This window comes from Halichoerus grypus, chromosome 10 (genome assembly GCF_964656455.1).
Source record: "Halichoerus grypus chromosome 10, mHalGry1.hap1.1, whole genome shotgun sequence".
Taxonomy (NCBI): domain Eukaryota; kingdom Metazoa; phylum Chordata; class Mammalia; order Carnivora; family Phocidae; genus Halichoerus; species Halichoerus grypus.
In genome coordinates, this window is record NC_135721.1 from 50,438,410 (window position 1) to 50,461,745 (window position 23,336).

At 38.7% G+C, this 23,336-nt stretch overlaps 1 protein-coding gene and 1 pseudogene across 9 annotated transcripts in view; both read right to left on the reverse strand.

Annotated features, from left to right (window-relative positions):
* ZNF638 (zinc finger protein 638) overlaps positions 1-23,336 on the reverse strand; it is a 124,315-nt gene that overhangs the window by 88,126 nt on the left and 12,853 nt on the right. The gene's annotated exons all lie outside the window — the stretch shown is intronic.
* On the reverse strand, positions 11,267-11,686 carry LOC144379322 (transcription factor BTF3 pseudogene; annotated as a pseudogene).

A 23,336-nucleotide genomic window follows, 5' to 3' on the forward strand; every position in this document is an offset into this window, starting at 1 on the left:
ATGGGCAAAAGATATGACAATGAAAGAAGTATGAAGGGCTATTAAACATGCAACAATGTTCAACTTAACTCATAAGAAAATGTAAATTGAAACTACAGAGATAGTATATCCCCCCATCAGATTAGCATAGATCAAAAAGTGTGACTATGTTGGTTAGAGTGTGGGTAATCAGCATATTTTCTTTCTTTTTTTTTTTAAGATTTCATTTATTTATTTGACAGAGACACAGCGAGAGAGGGAACACAAGAAGGGGGAGTGGGAGAGGGAGAAGCAGGCGTGGGAGCCCAATGTGGGGCTCCGTCCCAGGACCCTGAGATCATGACCTGAGCCGAAGGCAGATGCTTAACGACTGAGCCACCCAGGTGCCCCGTAATCAGCATATTTCTATGTGGAATGTAAATTGTTGTGATCTCTATGGAAGGCAATTCGGCAAATATCTGTCAAATTTACAAAAACACATGCTCTTTGAAACAGCAATTCCACTACTAGGGATTTATCCTATAGATGTACTCATAATTATACAAACATACCAGATTATTCACCGAACACTATTTGTAATTACAAAACATTGCAACATCCTACATTATCCACCAATAAGGAATTAGTTAAACAAACTATGGTACATCCAACCAATAAAAATACTACCAAGTAAATAAAATCTTTAAAAAAAAAAACAAAAGGGGGCCGCCTTGGTGGCTCAGTCAATTAAGCGTCTGCCTTTGGCTCAGGTCATGATCCCAGGTTCCTGGGATGGAGTCCCGCATCTGGCTTCCTGCTCAGCAGGGAGCCTGCTTCTCCCTCTGCCTCTGCCTCTGCCTCTTGGTTTGTAGATGCATAACTACAATCTCCTCCTCTACCTTCACATCCCCTTCTTTTTGTGTTGGTCTGTGTCCTTTTCTGCCTCTTCTCAGAAGGCCTTCATTAGATTTAGGGTCCACCCTAATCCAGTCCAATCTCATCTCCTTTCTTAGTTACGGCTGGAAAGACCCAATTTCCAAATAAGGTCACATTCTAAAGTTACCAGTGGCCATGAATTTTGAGGGACACTATTCAACCCACTATACCCATTACTCCTGCTTTTTCTTGGCATTACACTGGAGGTCCTAGCTAATGAGTTAAGACCAACAAAAATGGTATAAAGCTTAAAAAGAAATAGAATTATCACTCTTTGAAGATGATATGACTATGTACACAGAAACTCCAAGGAATCTGCAGATAAATAACTAGAATTAATAAGATCGTTTAACAGGGGTGCCTGGTTGGCTCAGTTGGTAGAGCATGGGACTCTAGATCTCAAGATTCCATGTGGACAAAATAATAAAGCTTTACTGAAAGATACAAAAGAGCATCTAAATAAATGTGAGCTATATACTATGTTCATAGATAGTAACATTCAATACCATATATATAGCAATTCTGCCCTAAAGACATGTATAAATTCAACTGAATTTCAATCAAAACCTCAACTGCACATTTTTTTACAATCTGATAAGCTAATTCTAAAATCTATATGGAAGAATGAGGAGCCAAGCATAGTTAAAACTCTTCTAAGGAAGAAGAATAAGAAGGGGAGAACTGCCCCACCAGGTATCAAGAGGCATTAAAAGTTAATAATATGTTAAAAAAAAAAAAAAAGTGTGGCATTATGCAGAAATAAACAAAAAACTAATAGGACAAAAAAAGAGAGTTCAGAAAAAGACCTAAGCATTTATAGAAACTATAGAAATATAGACAGAAAGTATATATAGATCTATATATCAATTTATATTTATATAAAACAGAGGTGGCATACAGACCAGCAGGGGAAAGGATGGCTTTCCAAATGGAAAAAACAAATGGACTCCCAGCTCACAACATACCCCCAAATCCATTCAGGTACATTAGATACTTGAAAGTGAAAAGCAGGGGCACCTGGCTAAGCGTCTGCCTTCGGCTCAGGTCATGATCCCGGGGTCCTGGGATCGAGCCCCGCATCGGGCTCCCTGCTCAGCAGGAAGCCTGCTTCTCCCTCTCCCACTCCCCCTGCTTGTGTTCCCTCTCTCGCTGTCTCTCTCTCTCTGTCAAATAAATAAATAAATAAAATCTTTAAAAAAAAAAAAGAAAGTGAAAAGCAAAGTGTTAAAACTTTTACAAAAAACATAGGTAAATGCTTCTACACCCTCAGGATAAGAAAGAATTCCTTACACAACAAACAACACAAACCATAAAAGGAAATATTAACGAACTTCCCTACTTAGAATTAAAACTGTTTATTAAAAGATATCAATATTTTTTAAAAAGTTAAAAATTAAGCCACAAAGTGGAAGAATATTTATTTTACAAGTAATTAACAAAGGCTTACAATTTGGATTTATAAAGAATTCCTGAAAATCAAAGAAATGTTAAACGACCCAATTGAAAAATGAGCAAAAGACGGGCGCCTGGGTGGCTCAGTCAGTTGAGTGGCTGCCTTCGGCTCAGGTCATGATTCCAGGGTCCTGGGATCAAGCCCCACGTCGGGCTCACTGCTCAGCGGGGAGCCTGCTTCTCTCTCTCTCTCTCTCTCCCTCTGCCTGCCTCTTTGCCTACTTGTGCTCTCTATCAAAAAAATAAATAAATAAATAAAATCTTTAAAAAAAAAAATGAGCAAAAGATATGGTGAGGCACTTCACAGATGGGGAAGTATAAATAGCCAATAGAAACCTGCTCAATCTCATTAATAATCAAGAAAATGAAAATGACACCTCAATGAGATTCATTCCATTCAGTCAATGAATATTTATTAAAGTCTAGTGCACACCAGTTATCCTCTAAGCTCTACAGATGCAACAGTGAACAAGACATACAAAATCCCTGTCCTTGTGGAGTTCGCTTCCGCTGGAGAAAGGCAGTGCTAATAAGGGCTCTGGAGAAAAATGAAGCAGTGAAAGGGGAGAGGGAGTGGGAGAGAGGCACATCAAATTTTAAAGGGGATGGACTCAGGGGCTCCTGGCTAGCTCAGTTAGTACAGCGTGCAACTCTTGATCTTGGGATTGTAAACTGGAGCCCCACGTTGAATGTAGAGATTACTTAAAAATAAAAAAATTTTAATAAATAAATAAACAAACAAAGGGATGGACTAGGAAGGCCTCACAATTCAGTAAAGGCCTGAAGGAGGTGAAGCAGCCTACCAGGCAGATATCAGGGGGCAAGGACAGAATTTTATGCACACCAACACTGAAGAGTAAAGCAGACAAAGACAAACCAATAAGAGATTAAGTAGTAATCACAGAAAGAAAAAAGTACAAGGAACAGTAACATCGCAGAAGCCTAAGAAAAAGACATCTTCCTCCTCAACTTTTCTAGAGAATCTGAACTCTAGAGGTTAATTGGGGGACGCCTGGGCAGCTTAGTCAGTTAAGTGTTCCACTCTAGATCTCAGCTCAGGTCATGATCTCAGGGTTGTAAGTTGAAACTCCATGTTATAGTAAAATAAATTTTATATTAAAAAATATATGAATATATACAATATCTTTTGGATAGTTTAAGTATTTTACCTAAAAAGTTTTGTTTTCTTTTTTTTTTTTAAGATTTTATTTATTTATTTGACAGAGAGAGAGCTTGCACAAGCAGGAGAAGGAGAGGGAGAAGCAGGCTCCCCACTGAGCAAGAGCCAAACCTGGGGCTTGATCCCAGGACTCTGGGATCATGACCTGGGGTGATCCCAAGACTCTGGGATCATGAGCTGAGCCAAAGGCAGACGCTTAACCGACTGAGCCATCCAGGAGCCCCAAAAGTTTTGTTTTCTGAACAGTGAATGTACAAGGGTCAAATTTCCTTGGTAGGTAGTTTTAATATGATCCTGAAATGGTTAGGTAAGTAAAACACAGTATCCTTTAAAATAAAAGCTTCTGGATTATTGAAAAGGTCTTTCTTCTATTCAGACAGAAAATATCTAAAAAATAAAAATCTGGGACGCCTGGGTGGCTCAGTCGTTAAGCGTCTGCCTTCGGCTCAGGTCATGATCCCAGGATCCTGGGATCGAGCCCCACATCGGGCTCCCTGCTCTGCGGGAAGTCTGCTTCTCTCTCTCCCACTCCCCCTGCTTGTGTTCCCTCTCTCGCTGTGTCTCTCTCTGTCAAATAAATAAATAAAAAATCTTTAAAAAAAATAAAAAATAAAAATCTTTCCTACTTGAATCTGGGTTGTTTTTTTTTTTCTTATTTCATTTTCTGGGAATATAACAACCCTACATCCTTTAATAAAAATCCACTGTATAAATAAATGCAATCCCTGTCATCTTCTTTTCAGTGACTAATCTAAGGGTGGGAAATAGGAAAACACGACTGACAGAAAAAAAAGTTTATAAAATACCATCTCCACCAAAGCACCTAAATTTGATTTGGACGTTTTTGTTTTTGTTTTTTAACAAGAGAAAATCCTCAAACAGTTCACTAATCTGCTTAACGAGTTAAAACAAGGTAATTCTGTAAATTAATAGAAAAAAATTTAAACTTTAATTCCGTAAAAATTTAACAGTTTTATCTGTCAGGCATTGTTCTGAGAGATTTTACACACATTATTCATTTAATCCTGAGAATAATTCAATGAAGTGGACAATGTTATAGTCCCCATTCCATGGAAAAAGGAACCAAAGCCCAGAGTTAAGTAATTTGCTGAATGTCACATAGTTAATAACTGGTGGCCTCTATGTGAACTCAAGCAGTAGGGCTCCATAACCCACACTCTTAATCACATTATATTGCTTTCCTCATATTAGAATGTCTTGGTGGGAGGAGACAGAAGGACAGAGGTCAGAAAAAAGAAAAAAAAAGGCAGAAAGCTAAGAGGCAATATTGGTATCTGTTAAGTATCTGATAAATCTGACTGAGAAATCTTTAACTCATCTACCAATATTGCTCTTTTTTTTCAGCTTTATTTTTTTAGCTTTTTTCCTTTTCAGATTTTTATTTAAATTCTAGTGAGAGCTTTATTTTTATTATGAATAAAATTGTAAGATATTTATACATCATGATGATTTGATATACATATAAATTGTGAAAGGATTTCTTCCATCTGGTTATCTGTCACTATCTATGTATCTTTTTTTTTAGATTAATACAACAGAGGTTTATTTTTTGCTTGTGCTGCATGGCCAGTGCAGTTTGGTAAATGGGTTCTGTTCCAAGTAGTTACACAGTGTCCCTGGCTGAGTCCATATGCTTGTGATACTGACATCTTAACATATAGCTTTATATATATATATATGTGATGGATGTGTTAATTAACTATACACACACACATACACACACACACGATACACATACACATATATACACTTTTTTACATATATACATTTTTTGATGAGAACATTTATTAAGTTTACTCTCTTGGCAAGTTTCAATTATACAATACAGTGTTATCAACTATAGTCACCATGTTTTACATTAGATCCTCAGACCTTATTCATCTTATAAGCAAGTGTTGCAAAAACTTGCCAGAGCAAGTATTTTGATCATATAAGCTTTGAAATATAGACATTCTTGGGGCACCTGGGTGGCTCAGTCGGTTAAGGGTCTGCCTTCGGCTCAGGTCATAATCCTGGAGTCCCAGGATCAAGCCCCGCATCAGGCTCCCTGCTTGGCAGGAAGCCTGCTTCTCCCTCTCCCACTCCCCCTGCTTGTGTTCCCTCTCTCGCTGTCTCTCTCTCTCTCTCTCTCTGTGTTAAATAAATAAATAAAATCTTTAAAAAAAAAGAAATATAGACATTCTTAAACTTTCTTGTGCTTGTTTTCATCAGGAAACATCTGATCTGAACCGCCTCTCCCAAATCTACCTTTAAAAAAAAAAAAAAAAGGCATTTTAGAGTTCTTTTGCCATCTTGTGGTCTTTTGCAGTATTGCTACTGAAAACTTCAAACGCCCCTGGGCTGGGCTCCAGAGATAATGTCAATGCCCATCTTAGGGCTGAGAGTTTGCCTGCTTTTGATCATTTTGATCACCTTCTGTGGGCTCCTAAACTTAGCTCCATCTTTTTAAAAATGTGGTAACCAAAACTGGGCACAATCCAGTCTATCTATGAAGTCCCAGACCAATGCTGTCTATGCGCAAAATCTTTCTGAGGAACGCTATCCCAGCAAGCCCTTGCGGGGGGGAAGTCTGTGTGACTTTTCACAGTTGTACCAGTTGCAAGACAGTTCATGCTGAATTCATTCTGGGTCTCCTTAGTCTAATCCAGTAACACATTGCATCAAATCAGAATTCTTAAATTAGTACCCTATTTCCTCCTCAGGGCTGGTCTCCCCCTCAAGGCTACCTTCCCCTTTTCTGGAAGGGAGGAGGGACAGGTTGGCACTGGGGAAACGGGGCAAGTGCCAGGGGAACACTTCAGGGTGAGGCTCACAGGAGAAGACTGATGAATCCTGTAGGCACATGGACATTTCCTGGCAGCTCCTTGGTGTTGGCAACTGAGAGCCTAACTTAACGCCCAGATAAAACTCGAGTGCCCCCACCCTAGGGGGGGTCAAACTGCTTTTCTGCCTTGCTTAGGGTCAAACTCATCTTTGAAAAGCCCTTGAATTCTTTAATCAAATACAGCATACACACTTCTGTATAATCAATCCCAAAGACCTCTACTTCTCCACTCAGCTTTCTTGTGACCTTATATTATTTCTTCTTTTTTTCCTCTTATGTTGCCAACTTGAGACAGCAATGATCCCAACCCCTGCCCCACCTGTCTCTCTCTCTCTGTCAAATAAATAAATAAATAAATAAAATCTTTAAAAAAAAAAAAAAAAGAAAGTGAAAAGCAAGCGTTAAAACTTTTACAAAAAACATAGGTAAATGCTTCTACACCCTCAGGATAGGAAAGAATTCCTTACACAACAAACAACACAAACCATAAAAGGAAATATTAATGAACTTCACTACTTAGAATTAAAACTGTTTATTAAAAGATAATCAATTTTTTTTTAAGATTTTATTTATTTATTTGACAGAGAGAGACTCAGAGAGAGAGAGGGAACACAAGCAGGGGGAGTGGGAGAGGGAGAAGCAGGCTTCCCGCCGAGCAGGGAGCCTGATGTGGGGCTCAATCCCAGGACCCTGGGACCATGATCTGAGCTGAAGGCAGACGCTTAACGACTGAGCCACCCAGGTGCCCCAAAAGATATCAATATTTTTAAAAAGTTAAAAATTAAGTCACAAAGTGGAAGAATATTTATTTTACAAGTAATTAACAAAGGCTTACAATCATACTTTTAATCATACAGTATTTTCTTCTGTTTGAAGATCTGTAAGGGTGGTTCTTTGCTTGACCCAATAACTCAGGAACTCTGGCATGTCATGGGTGAGGACCAAATATATTAAAAATCCTGCAATTTGTGTGACACCCTCTTAAAACAAATAGTCCTACACAATAGTTAAGAAAACCACTACTGTTCATTTGGCTGGCCTCCTGTATTATGCATAATTCTTCTTTATAAATGGTCAATAAAACCCTTAAAATTATTTGGACGCTATTTCCATAGACTGTTACAGGATGGCATATATACCCACAATGTGGGGAAAATGGCTTTTTACCTATATGCTTTAGTTAATTTTGAGTAACTTAAGTGAATATGTGATGACATTCCACTGTATCTATTCCTCTACCCATTTTTATTTTTATTTTATTTTATTTTATTTTATTTTATTTTTAGAGAGGGCAGGGGGGTGGGGAGGGTAGAGGGAGAGGGAGGGAAACTTAATGTTAAATCTTAAGAGATCATGACCTGAGCCGAAATCAAGAGTTAGACATTTAACTGGCTGACTGAGCCACCTGGGAACCCCTTACCCATTTTTACACATGCTGTTCTGCACATTGTTTGTGACTTAACAATAATTCTTTGAGGTTATTTTATATTAGTACAGAGAGCTCCACCTCATTCTTTTTTTTTAAGATTTTGTTTATTTATTTGACAGAGAGAGAGACAGCACAAGTAGGCAGAGTGGCAGGCAGAGGGAGAGGGAGAAGCAGACTCCCTGCTGAGCAGGAGCCTGATGTGGGGCTCCATCCCAGGATCCTGGGATCATGACCTGAGCTGAAGGCAGCCGCTTAACCGACTGAGCCACCCAGGCGCCCTCTACCTCATTCTCTTTAGTGACCGCAGAATACTTCATTTTATGGAGATAGCCTACAATTTACTTAACCAGTCTTTGTGGAAGGATTTAAGCCAAAGAGTATCATAATGAAATGTATGTTTTGAAAAGGTCATTCGAGCTGGTAATTGCCAGGTATCATTCACTGTGGAAAAGGGCTTGAAGATTTGCAATAGTTGATGTGAGGATACCAGCAAGAGGATACTACCACAGTATTCCTGGTGAGGAGTAATCTCTTTTTATTGTTGCTCTGTAATAATTCCTTAGCAGGTCTGAATCTGGGAAGGAAGGGAGGGAGGAAGGGAGGAAGGGAGGAAGGGAGGGAGGGAGGGAAAAAGAAAGGTAGGTTTACTTTGCATTTCCCTAGTCACTAAAGACACTAAGCACCTTTTTATATGTGTGCTGGCTATTTGGGTAGCTGCTTTTGTGAAGTCCTATTTAAGTCTCTTGCCTATTTTTCTTTTGGATTGTTTACCTTTTTCTTACTGACTTGTAAGCATTCTTTCTATATTCTGTATATATATTGTTTAGTACTCTCCATTAGAGTTTTCCAAATACTAACATCTCCCTCACTGTGACTTGTCTTTTTACGCTGTCTTTAATGGTGCCTTTTGATGAACAGAATACTTTGATTTTAATGTAGTCCAATTTATTTTTCTCTTTACAATTAGTGTTATATGCATCCTATTTGGAAAAAAAAAAAAAAGTCTTTTACTGTAAAAAAGGTTATGAAGACCTCCCCTATATTATCACCCAGGAACTTTATTGCTTTGCTGTTGACATTTAAAACTACCATCTACTTTGAGGCACCTGGGTGGCTCAGTCGGTTAAGCGTCTGCCTTCGGCTCAGGTCATGATCCCAGGGTCCTGGGATCCAGTCCCGTGTCCGGCTCCCTGCTCAGCAGGGAGCCTGCTTCTCCCTCTCCCTTTGCTGCTCCCCCTGCTTGTGCTCTCTTCTCTCTCTCTCTGTCAGTAAATAAATAAAATCTTTAAAAAAAATAAAACTACCATCCACTGGAATTATTTTTTTTTTAATAGTGTGAACTTGGGTCAAGTTTTGGTTTGGTTTTTAATTTTGTATCTTTATTTCTTTCTTTAAAAAATAATATCTGGGGCGCCTGGGTGGCTCAGTTGGTTAAGTGACTGCCTTCGGCTCAGGTCATGATCCCAGGGTCCTGGGATCGAGTCCCACATCAGGTTCCCGGCTCAGCGGGGAGCCTGCTTCTCCCTCTGACCCTCTCCCCCTCATGCTGTTTCTCTCTCGCTCGCTCTCTAATAAATAAATAAATAAATATTTTTAAAAAAATCATTACTCTAAAAAAAAATAAATAATAATAATAATAATAATATCTGATTGTCTCAGCACCATTTACTGAAAAAATTAGTCGTTTTTCCTCTTCTCTTTAGAGTCAACTTTGTTATGTATCAAGTGTCTGGATATATGGGTGTCTGTTTCTGGGCTCTCTATTCAATTCTATTGATTAATTTTTCTGTCTTTCCATTAATATTTCACTTTCATAACTGCAGCTTTATATAAGTCTTGACAGCCAGCACGGCTAGTCTTTCCTCTATTGAAGATTGTTGGGGCTCCTTTTAGGCCCTTTGCATTTTCATGTACACTTTTTTGTTTTGTTTTTGAGTGGTTTTTTTTTAAGATTTATTTATTTATTTTAGAGAAAGAGAGAGAGAGAATGTGCGTGCATGAGACAGAGCAGGGGGAGGTGCAGAGGGAGAGGGAGAGAGAGAATCCTCAAGCAGACTCCTTGCTGATTGCAGAGCCCAATGCAGGGCTTGATCCCAGGACCCCAAGATCATGACCTGAGCAGAAATCAAGAGCTGGCTGCTTAACCAACTGAGCCATCCAGGCGCCCCTTCATGTACATTTTAGAATCAGCTTGTCAAGTTCTCAAAAAGACTTATTGACTTTGGGTTGGGATTGCATTGACTCAATAGATCAGTTTGATAAGTGAAACCTTTACAATACTGAGGCTTCCAATCCATAAACATGGTATATCCTTCCATTTAATCAGAAGTTCTTTAATTTTGGGGTGCCTGGCTGGCTCAGTAGGTAGAGGATGCAACTCTTAATCTCAGGGTTGTGAGTTCGAGCCCCATGTTGGAGGTGGAGCCTACTTAAAATTTTTAAAAAAGGTCTTTAATTTCTCACAATAATATTTTATGGCTTTATGTATTCATATAGTATATATATACATTATGATAGATGTATTTAATATTCCTGATGCTTTTTTTTTAAGGAGATATTAGTTTATTGACTACACTGAAAGTGAGCAGCAGGCAGGACAAAAGAGGGGAGGCTGTCTGCTATTCCTGATGCTTTTGAAAATACTATATTTTTATTTATTTATTTATTTTTAAAGATTTTATTTATTTATTTGACAGAGAGAGACACAGCAAGAGAGGGAACACAAGCAGGGGGAGTGGGAGAGGGAGAAGTAGGCTCCCTGCGGAGCAGGGAGCCTGATGCAGGGCTCGATCCCAGGACCCCAGGATCATGACCTGAGTCGAAGGCAGACGCTTAACCAACTGAGCCACCCAGGCGCCCCTTTTCTTTTTTTTATTGTGGTGAAATACACGTAACATAAACTTTACCGTCTTAGTCATTTTTTTAAAGTAGGTCCCACGCCCAGCATGGAGCCCAAAACGGGGCCTGAACTCACAACCCTAAGATCAACACCTGAGCTGAGATCAAGAGTCAGATGCTTAACTGACTGAGCCACCCAGGTGTCCCCCCCATCTTAACCATTTTTAAGGGTACAGTTCAGTGGTACTAATGCATTCATATTGTGTGGAACCATCACCATCATCCATCTCCATAACTCTTTTTTTTTTTTTTCCTAGGGAAAGAACTTTATTAACCTTGTTTCAAACTTTATTCCCAGGCTTCTTCAGCTTAATTAGCTGCAAAGAATGAATTGTGTATAAGCAAAAACCGAAAAGAGCTGCAGTGTCCAAGGGGCTTGGGCTTAAAAATATTAGAGATCTAGATTTTATCAGATCCATGAACAAAATTTTAAAAAGCAGTCATAATATAAAATAGCAGCTCCCAGTAACTTCTTCAAGTTTTATCTTCTTCAGAAGTTGACTCAATTCAGTTTGCTTCATTCTTGGAAGCTTCATCAAAATTCTCCGCAAGATCTGGAACTTCATCATCATCCGGTAGCAAGTGGTGCTTTTCCATCCACAGATTGTTTGGGCAGAGCTTCAGCCAGTCTTCTTAAACTAGTCAGACTGTCTGCACCAAGTTGGTTTAAGATACTGGGTAGCACTTCTGTCAGCTGCTTTGTCTCAGCATGGCCTGGAATGGTGAAAGTGTTCGCTGCCAGCGATGCCTGAACTTTGGGGTTGTTAAAGTGGATCACTGTTCCTTGGTTTGTGAACATATTCACCTCTTCAATACCAGAGATATTGTTTACCCCTAACTTCTTTAAGGAGAACTGAAGTTTTTTATCATCTGCTGTAGCCCTTCTATGAACCATCTTCTTCTTTCGGCGAGCAGTTCCTTTCCCACCGATGCGCACTTGTGCTTGCAGTTTGGCGAGTTTCTCCTGGTTCATGATAGTTTCTTTCATCTTGTTGGAGCGGAAATGGGACCACGCGGGGGAATAGGGTTGGCGCTCAGGGGATCTCGGGCAGACCAGCTGAGATTAGGTGCACACACGCAGGGACACAAGATGGCAGCTCCATCTCCATAACTCTTTTCGTCTTGTAGAACGGAAACTCTCTACTTATTAAACAATAATTCCCCTTCTCCTCTCCCCCTAATCCTTGGCAACCACCATTATACTTTCTGTCTTTGTGATTTTGACTACTCTAAATATCTCATATAAGTGGAATCATACAGTATTTGTCATTTTGTGATTGGCTTATTTCACTTATATAATGCCCTCAAGGTTTGTCCAGGTTGTAGCATATGCAGAATGTCTTTCCTTTTTAAGGCTGAGTAATATTCCATTGTACATATCTATCACTTTTTGCTTATCCCTTCATCTGTTGATGGACACTTGGGTTGTTTCCATGTTTTAGCTACTGTGAGTAATGTTGCTATGAACATCGGTTTACAAATATCTCTTCAAGACCTTGCTTTCAATTCAATTGGGTATATACCCAGAAGCAGAATTGCTCAGCCATATGGTAATTAAAAAATTTTTTTGAAAAACGACCATACTGTTTTCCACAGCAGCCATATCGGTTTACATTCCCACCAACTGTGCACAAGCGTTCCAATTTCTCCACATTCTTGTCACTATTTGTTGTTTTCTTTTTTTTTTTAAAGATTTTATTTATTTATTTGGGAGAGAGAGAGCGCACACACGAGCGGGGGAGGGTAGAGGGAGAAGCAGACTCCCTGCGGAGCGGGCAGCCCGATGCAGGACTTGATCCCAGGACCCTGGGATCACGACCTGAGCTGAAGGCAGATGCTTAACTGACTGAGCCACCCAGGCGTCCCTATTTGTTGTTTTCTCTCTCTCTCTTTCTTTTTATTGTAGCCATCCTAATGGGTGTGAAGTAGAATCTCAATGCATTTTGACTTGTTTCCCTAATGCTTAGTGCTGTTGAGTATCTTTTCATGTGTTTATTGGCCATTCACATATAATTCTTTGAAAAAATGTCTAAGTCCTTTGCCCATTTTTGAATCAGGTTGTTTGTTTTTTGTTGTTGAGTTTTAGTTTTATATATATTCTGGGTATTAATCCTTTATCAGACATATGATTTGTATATATTTTCTCCCATTCTGTGGGTTGCTTTTTTACTCTGTTGATAGTGTCTTTGGATGCACAAAATTTTTTAATCTTTATGAAATCCAATTTGTCTATTTTTCTCTTGTTACCTGTGCTTTTGGTGTCATATCCAAGAAATCATTGCCAAATCCAATGTCTTAAAGCTTTGTCATATGTTTTCTTCTAAAAGTTTTATTACTTTAGGTCTTACATTTAGGTCCTTGATCCATTTTGATTTAATTTTTGTATATGGTGTTAGGTAAGGGCCCAACTTCATCCTTTTGCATTGTGGATATCCAGTTTTCACAGAATCATTTGTTGAAGATACTGTCCTTGCCCCATTGAATGATCTTGGCACCGTTGTCAAAAATCATTTGACCACATATGGGAAGGTTTATTTCTAGACCCTCTATTATATTCCATTGGTCTATATGTTTGTGTTTATGCCAGTTTCACACTATTTTGATTACTGTAGCTTTGCAGTAAATTTTGAAATCAGTAAGTGAATCCTCCAGATTCTTATTCTTTTTTAAGGTTATTTTGGCTCTTTGGGATCCCTTAAGATTTCATATGAATTTTAGGATGTGTTTTTCTGTTTGTGCAAAAAACATCATTGGCATTTTGATTGCACTGATGTGTAGATCATTTTGGGTAGCATGACATTTTAACAATATGATGTCTTCCAATCCATGAACATGAAAAATTTATTTATTTGAGTCTTCTTTAATTTCTTTCAGTAATGTTTCGTAGTTCTCATTATACAAATCTTTCACCTCCTTGGTTAAGTGAATTCCTAAGTATTTTGTTGTTTTTGATGCTATTGTAAATGGAACTGTTTTTTTTTTAATTTTTTATTGTTATGTTAATCACCATACATTACATCATTAGTTTTAGATGTAGTGTTCCATGATTCATTGTTTGTGCATAACACCCAGTGCTCCATGCAGAACGTGCCTTCCTTAATACCCATCACCAGGCTAACCCATCCTCCCACCCCATCCCCTCTAGAACCCCCAGTTTGTTTTTCAGAGTCCATCGTCTCTCATGGTTCGTCTCCCCCTCCGATTTCCCCCCCTTCATTCTTTCCCTCCTGCTATCTTCTTTTTTTTTTTTTCTTAACATATATTGCATTATTTGTTTCAGAGGTACAGATCTGAGATTCAACAGTCTTGCACAATTCACAGCGCTTACCAGAGCACATACCCTCCCCAGTGTCCATCACCCAGTCACCCCATCCCTCCCAACCCACCCCCCACTCCAGCAACCCTCAGTTTGTTTCCTGAGATTAAGAATTTCTCATATCAGTGAGGTCATATGATACATGTCTTTCTCTGTTTGACTTATTTCGCTCAGCATAATACCCTCCAGTTCCATCCACGTCGTTGCAAATGGCAAGATCTCATTCCTTTTGATGGCTGCATAATATTCCATTGTATATATATACCACATCTTCTTTATCCATTCATCTGTCGATGGACATCTTGGCTCTTTCCACAGTTTGGCTATTGTGGACATTGCTGCTATAAACATCAGGGTGCACATACCCCTTCGGATCCCTACATTTGTATCTTTGGGGTAAATACCCAGTAGTGCAATTGCTGGATCATATGGTAGCTCTATTTTCAACTTTTTGAGGAACCTCCATACTGTTTTCCAGAGTGGCTGCACCAGCTTGCATTCCCACCAACAATGTAGGAGGGGTAAATGGAACTGTTTTTTATAATTTCCTTTACAGTTCATTTGTTGTTTATATATAGAAACGCAGTTGATTTTTGTGTGTTGACTTTGTATCCTGCTACTTTGCTGAATTCATTTACAGAAGAAAAATTTTTTGTTTTTTAAAGATTTATTTATTTTAGAAAGAGAGAGAGAGAGTGCACATGAGTCAGGGGAGGGGTAGAGGGAGAGAATCTTTCAAGCAGACTCTCCACTGAGCCAGAAGCCCCATGTGGGGCTCGATCCCATGACCCATGAGACAATGACCTGAGCTGAAATCAAGAGTCAGACACTCAACCAACTGCACCACCTAGGCGCCCCTAGAAAAATCTTAAGTTAAACTTTTCATAATTGTAGATTCATATGTAGTTGTAAGAAATAATACTGAGAGGTCCCCTGTGTTCCTTATCTAGTTTTTCCTAATGGTGACATCTTGTAGAACTATTGTACAACATCACAACCAGGATATTGACATTGATACAATCTAAACACAGAGCATTTCCATTACTACAAGGATCCCTCCTATTACACTTTTATACCCAAATCCATTTCTGTCTTGCATTCAGCTCTTCCATAACCTGGGGTAATCACTAATTTGCTCAATATTTCTACATTTTGTCAGTTTAAGAACGTTATATAAATGGAATCAGATGGTATGTTATCTTTTGCAATTGGCTTTTTTCATTTAGCTTAAGTGTCTGGAGATCCCCCTAGACTGTTACATGTACCAATAATTCAGTCCTTTTTATTGCTGAAGAGTGTTCCATAGTATGGATGTACCACAGTTTAACATTTTTTTAAAAAGTAATCTCTACAACCAACATGGGACTTGAACTCAGCACCCTGAGATCAAGAGTCATATGCTCTACCAATTGAGCCAGCTAGGCGCCCCTGGACATACTACAGTTTAAATATTCACCCTTTGAAGAACATATAGGCTGATTCCAGTCTTTGGTTATTACAAATACAGCTTCGTGGAACATTGGTGCATATGTTTTTGTGTAAACAAAAGCTTTCATTTCTCTAGGACAAATAAATGTCCAAGTGCTATTGGGGTCGTATGGTAAATGCATGGTTAAATTTATAAGAAACTGCCAAATTGTTTTTCAGAGTGACTATGCCATTTTACATTCCTACCAGCAAAATATGAGTGATCCAGCTTCTCAGCATCCTTGCCAGTAATTGGGGTTTTCACTATTTTTTAATTTTAACCATTCTGATAATTGTATAGTGATAACTCACTGTGGTTTTAATTTGCACTTCTTTTATGACTAATGATGCCAAACATTTATTTCATGTGCTTACTTGCTATCTGTATTATCCTATTTGTTGAAATGCTTCAGGGTGTCTTTTGCCTTCTTTCTTTCTTTCTTTCTTTCGAGAGAGACAAAGAGAGAGAGAGAGAGAGAGAGAGAGATCAGTTTGGGGGGGAGAGGTAGAGGAAGAGGGAGAATCTTAAGCAGGCTCCCTGCTCAGTGTGGAGCTTGATGTGGGACTCAATCTCACGACCCTGTGATCATGACCCGAGCCGAAATCAAGAGTCAGATGCTTAACCAACTGAGTAATCCAGGTATTCCTCTGTTGCCCATTTTCTAATTTGATTGGTTTTTCTTTATTAATTATTTGTTAACTGTTGTTTAACTCATTTATTTTTAATACTTTATTTATTTATTTGACAGAGAGATAGAGAGCACAAGCAGGGAGTGAGGCAGGCAGAGGGAGAGGGAGAAACAGGCTCTCCGCTGAGCAGGGAGCCCTATGCAGGACTCCATCCCAGAACTCTGGGATCACGACCTGAGCCAAAGGCAGCAGCTTAACCAACTGAGCCACCAGGTGCCCCATTAACTCATATTTTTGCCAGTGGGTATGCAATTTCTTTAACACCATTTGTTGAAACAGCTATCTTTCCTCCATTGAATTGCTTTTGTGTTTTTGTAAAAAATCAGTTGGGCATATTTGTGTAGGTATCTATCTGGGTTCTCTATTCTGTGCCATTAATCTATGTGTCTATCCTTCTACCAACACCACAGTCTCGATTACTATGGCTATATACAGTAACTCCTAAAATCAGATAGCCTGACTTCCCCCATTGTATTCTTCTTCAAAATTGTTCTAGCTCTTCTAGTTACTTTGTTTTTCCATATAAACTTTAGAATAATGCTGTTTATATCTACAAAAATATTATGGAGATTTTGATAACAATTGCATTAAACCTATATTTCAATTTGGGGAAAATCAACATCTTCACTACGTAGAATCTTCTAATCACAGAATTTCTCTCCAAAGAAGTATTTAGATCATCCTTGATTTCTTTCATCAGTGTTTTCAGCATACAAGTTCTGTATCTTTTTTTTGTTAGAAGCACACACAAGTGTTTCATATTTTTGGAGCAACCTTAAACGGTATTGTATTTTAAGTTTTGGTATCCATGTGTTCACTGATAGCATTCAGAAATACAATTAATTTTTGTATGTTTTTCCTTTATACCGCAACGTTGCCGAACTTTTGTATTAGTTCTAGTTTTTCTGTTGATTCCTTGAGATTTTCTATGAAGACAATTATGTCATATGCAAACAGGGACAGTTTTATTTCTTCTTCGTTGATCTGTATGCCTTTTATTTTCTGCAATAATTGCCAGCACTGTTCTTGTTCCCAATCTTACAGAGAAAGCATTCAGTTTTTCACCATTAAGTATGATTTTATCTGTAGGCTCTTATAGATGCTCTTTACCATGTTGAGAAAGTTCTCCTCTCTTCCTATTTTTTGAGAGTTTTTATTTATGAATGGATGTTAAATTTTGTCAAATGCTTTTTCTACATTGATTAATATGACCATGTGGTTTTTCTTCTTTACCTTGTTAATATGGTGAATTAGTCTGATTAATTTTCAGATGCTAAACCAGCCTTACATCCCTAGAATAAGCCCCATTTGGTTAAGGTATATAATTCTTTTTATGTCTTGCTTAATTCTATTTTCTTTTTTTTTTTTTAAGATTTTATTTATTTATTTGATAGAGAGAGACACAGTGAGAGAGGGAACACAAGCAGGGGGAGTGGCAGAGGGGGAAGCAGTCTTCCTGCCAAGCAGGGAACCCGATGTGGGGCTTGATCCCAGGACCCTGGGACCATGACCTGAGCTGAAGGCAGACGCTTAATGACTGAGCCACTCAGGCACTCCTTAATTCTATTTTCTAATATTTTGTTAAGGATTTTGTATCTATACTTTTGAGAGTTACCAGTCTATACTTTTTTTATATTTGTCTAGTTTTGGTATCAGTAATATTAGCTTCATAAAATGAATTAGAGGGGAAATAAAACACATGATAATCTCAACTGATGCAGAAAAAATACTTGACAAAATTCAACATCCTTTCCTGATAAAAAACACTCAACAACTAAATAGACTGGAAGAGTTAAAATTGTTAAAATGTTAATAATTCTCCCCTCCCCCATTCTCTCTCTCTCAAAATAATTAAGTAAAATGTCAATAATTCCCAAAGTGATCTACACATTCAGTGCACAGGCAACAAAAGAAAAAACATAGATTGGACTTTATCAAAATTAAAAACTTTTGTGCATCAAAGGACAGTATGAACAAAGTAAAAAGGTAACCCACAGAAGGGGAGAAAATATTTGCAAATTGTGTATCTGATAAGGTATTAATATCCAGAATATATAAAGAGCTCCTACAACTCAAAAACAAAACACCTAATTAAAACAATGGGCTAAAGACATAAATAGACATTTCTTCAAAGAAGAATACAGGTGACCAATAAGCACCGGACATTAGGAAAACACAAACCAAGTAAGATACACTTTTTATGCATTAGGATAGCCATTATAAAAAAACAAAAACTAAAACACCCTGAAAATAAGAAGTGTTGGTGAGGATGTGGAAAAATTGGAACATCTGTGCATTGCTGGTGGGAATGGTACAGTCACTGTGAAAAATAATATGGCATTTCCTCAAGAAAGTAAACAGAATTGCCATATGATCTAGCAATCCCAATTCTAGGTACATACCCAAAAGAACTGAAAGCAAAGACTTGAACAGGTATTTGTACACTATGGTTCGTAGCAGCATTGTTCACAAGAGCCAAATGGTAAAAACCCAAACATTACCCTCAGGTAAATGGATAAGCAAAATACGGTATATACATACAATGGAATTTCATTCAGCCTTTAAAAAGCATGAAATTCTGATATATGCTACAACATAGATGAATCTTAAAGACATTATGCTAAGTGAAATAAGCCAGCCACGAAAGGGCAAAAATTGTATGATTCCACTTACATGAGGAACCTAAAGTAGTCAATTCATAGAGAAGGAAAGTCAGAAGAGTGGTTATCTGGGGCTATGGAGAGTGAGGAATGGGTAGTTATTGCTTAATAGGTACTGAATTTCAGTTTGGGAGATGGAAAAGTTCTGGGAATGGATGGTGGTGATGGTTGCACAATAATGTGAATGTGCTTGATGCCACTGAACTGTACACTTAAAAATGTTTAAAATGGTAAATTTCAGGGCTCCTGAGTGGCTCAGTTGTTAAGTGTCTGCCTTTGGCTCAGGTCATGATCCCAGGGTCCTGGGATCGAGCCCCGCATCGGGCTCCCTGCTCCGCGGGAAGGCTGCTTCTCCCTCTCCCACTCCCCCTGCTTATGTTCCCTCTCTCGCTGTGTCTCTCTCTGTCAAATAAATAAATAAAATCTTTAAAAAAAATAAAATGGTAAATTTCATGTTATGTACATATAATAAAAAAGTCGAACACACAATTTCACATACAAAGTCATATACTCAAAGATATTTTTTTTCCCTCTAGCGGATTACTTAACATGAAGTAACCAGATGAGAATAATTGCTTGGCCATGTCTCAAAACTAGCTTTCCCTCTGATCAACAGTTCTTGGGATGCCCGCTCTGACTTCCTGCCCAAGGATCCATCTCACCCGTGACCTCAACAATTAGTAGTTGTCATTCAAGGCAGTCAGCTGACGGCAGCCACCACGAAGTCCACAAGGCTGGCATAAAGGTCTGCAGTGCACCACAATATATACTCTATCCAGACTCACAAAGCAATGAAGGGAAAGGAGGAAGACCCTACAGGAGTTTAAAAACTTACATCGGTCTCTACATCCAACTCTAACACAGGCATAATCCAAGCTAGATAAAGCAGAGGCTCTCAAACTTCAGCGTACACCTGAGTCATCTGAAAGGTCTGTTAAAACACAGGTTGCTGCCCATCCTACTCCCCAAGAGTAGGTTCTCATCCTGTAGGTCTGGGATGGGGCCCCCAAATTTGCAATTCCAGCAAGTTCCCAGACAATGCTGCCAACTGCTGGCACGGGGATCACGCTTGAGAACCACTGAAGGGCACATTCAGAAGCATAATTCTATCTGACCCCAAAGAAGGATCAAAGGGAGCAAGGAGAAATGTGAAGGGTGCTAAGCTGCCATTCTCCCCACCCCTCGCCCCTGTATTGTCATTTCTTAAATAAATACATTTTTTTCTAAACATTCAGCAAAATTGAAACGTAAACACCCAACTAGACACTGAACTTTATGGACGAAAAAAGTATCTATTCATAGTGACAGTTCAGTACCACCCATTATTTAGGATTTAGAAAGACATTTTCCATTGTCCTCTTTTTCTCTGTTTTCCTTGAGCTGGTTTGGGAACTTTAGAAAAAAAAAAATTTGTGTGTGTGGTGAAAAGCTTTACTAGAGTCTTTAAGGTCTGTGATTCTATGAAAAAGCAACAAACAGCAAGCAATTGAGAGGGCAGAACCATAGCTGCATCCGAGCCAGGGGGAGGGTAGCACTGCCAGGGAGAGGAGAGGACCAGGGAGCTTCTCACAGGCAGCAGTCATCTGGTCCCCAATGAAAGCATTTCAATGAGGCAACAAAGAAACTCAGGACTTATTACAAAACACAGCACAGCCTCTGATTCCTCACCTGAACACAATTACTTGTCTAAACAGAGTCTGGCTGGACCCTCTGATCCTATCAAAGCTCATGGGTGTTATTTTTTTAATGGTTTGCCTTGAAGCTTTCATAAGAAATTCTCATGGAATATTCTGCAGGGGTAAGAGAAGGGTGAAGGGGAAAGTCTTGTTACGTGATGCTGGGCTGGCTAATATGGACTTACGATGCTGAAATGAATAGGCAGTAATTTTTCATGTTTACTCCCTAAAACTGCCACCATGAAACAAACCACCCTGAAAATATGTTTAGTGCCTCGGTTAAGGAAAAGTGGTAACAGTGTAAAATTAATTAGAATGATATGATCCCCATATTTTCATAGGCATCTTCCCCAAGAACATAGCTAAGATTTTACTTTCCACCGATGGCAAGCGTCACAAACTCAGATACCTACAGGGAACCAGCCAGTAACTTACGATAGTTGAATAATATATATTGATAATTGAATATAACAAATTATTTTTTTTAACTTTTTAAAGATTTTATTTATTTATTTATTTGAGAGAGAGAGAGCATGAGCAGGGGGGAGAGGTAGAGGGAGAAGCAGACTCCCCGCTGAGCCACCCAGGCGCCCTGCAATAAACAAATTATTAAATTCATGTCTTGTCCTTTCACCATGTCACAAAAATGTCCAGTGTTAACCTAAACTATTTATTATTCCAGGAGCATTATCTATCATCAAGCTAATATATTTTTAACCTATTTTCATTAAATTTTGACAGACTTTTCTAACACACATAAATGAGTCATTTGATACTGGCCTTTTCATGGGTGACAAATCCAAAAGTTCTTCGACCCATTAAAATTTTCAGACACCAAGATATTTCTGTGTGATACTATCTATATATAGGTTTTCACGAGCTTAAATTGAAAATGCCATAAATACTTTAAATTTGAAATGTAATCTGCCTGTAAGTTCGCAGTCATATATTCAAGATGCTATGAGATAGTATTTCCAATAATATTGACATTTTTTTACATTTCTTTCCGTTTGAGGTACATAATTTCTGCTCTACTCAAAAGGCATTGCTTTAGGAACTTACCATCTATATAAGGTATTGATACCCAGGAATTTTTTTTTTTTACCAAATAAATAAATACATATCATAGTGGCATCCTTATTTAATTCCCATCAAAACCAAACCTTATTATATCTTTTCTAAATACTAGTCATGGTGCTATGTGGAGTTGGTTTTAAAATGACATCTTAGGGATGCCTGGGTGGCTCAGTCAGTTAAGTGTGTGCCTTCAGCTCAGGTCATGATCTCAGGGTCCTGGGATGGAGTCCTGGATCCAGAGTCCTGCTCAGTGGGGAGTCTGCTTCTCCCTCTACCCCTCCTCCCGGCTCCTGTGTGTTCCCGCTCTCAAATAAATAAATAAAATCTTAAAAAAAAAAAAATGGCATCTTAATTTGCATTCTTTTTTTTTTTTAAAGATTTTATCCATTTATTTGACAGAGAGAGACACAGCTAGAGAGGGAACACAAGCCGGGGGAGTGGGAGAGGGAGAAGCAGGCTTCCCGCCTAGCAGGGAGCCCGATGCGGGGCTCAATCCCAGGCTTGATCCCAGGACCCGGGGATCAGGACCCCGGGATCAGGACCTGAGCCAAAGGCAGACGCCTAATGACTGAGCCACCCAGGCGCCCCTAATTTGCATTCTTTTGACACAAACACACTTTGTTTGCATACTAAAACATGGGAATATTCTTTACTTACACACACACACACACACACACACAAATCTCTTTCCTTTTTTTTTTTTAATAATAAAAAGGCCTTCTTCTTTCCCCACTTTTGACAGGCAAGTGGATCTAAAATATACAGTCTTCCCTTCTTAAAGCTACAGGGGACAAACAGCAGCACAAGTAAAATCGAAAAATGATTATGGATATTTTGCCTAGATTTGGGAGTAAGAGGGAATGGTGGGGATGGTCTAAGTGGAGAGAACATGTCTCTCTAAAAGTGACAGGTGCTCCCCAACTCCAGCTTCTTGCAGCCATGTGCTAATGTAATCTCAGTGTTTTCAGAGCTTCCAAGCCTTTAAACACTGGAAATGCAGATCTGTGAGTGTTTGTGGGTTTACATGAAGCTGCTTTATTTCAAAGTGTTGGCAACTAATTAAAAAATACATAAAACACTGTGAGGGTCCAACAAATGTCCACAGCCCATTAATTTGTGGCATTCCCTTCAATCCATCCTCCCCTAACCCATCATGAGATTTAAGTCCTACCAACATCAATCTATATTCTTAGTAAAACTAGTAAAGTAAGCAATAGTCTTTTCACACAAAAAGGCCTCCCCTCTTTGGCTGTAGCTTCACAGTGTTCTACCCAGTGTTCTACCAAACCTTGGTTAACTGCCCAGAACTCCCAGTCACATCTAAAAAGCCTAACTTTTTTGTTTTTGCTTTTTTAATGTCCTTACCTCCTTTTTGTTATCCAAACTGCTCTTGTTCTAAGAAAACTGAGCTCAAAATGGAGCTGTTTAGCTCTTTTAAACTATGCCTATAGAGATAAACAAACAAGAAAACTCCTGGGATGAGAAATTCCTATTCTGTTTCTATAGCCTGTTCATGTCAAAAATCTCAAATACATGGCACATATTCTAGTTCTTTACCTGAGAAGCAATTAGCCATTCCATCTGTCTCCATAAAAAGTGAAAAAATCAATAGAACAAAAACGTTGAAGCAACTACGTCATTTATTTTTTTATTTAAAAAAATTTTTTTAAGATTTTATTTATTTATTTGACAGAGAGAAAGAGAGCACAAGCAGGTGGAGCGGCAGGCAGATGGAGAGGGAGAAGCAGACTC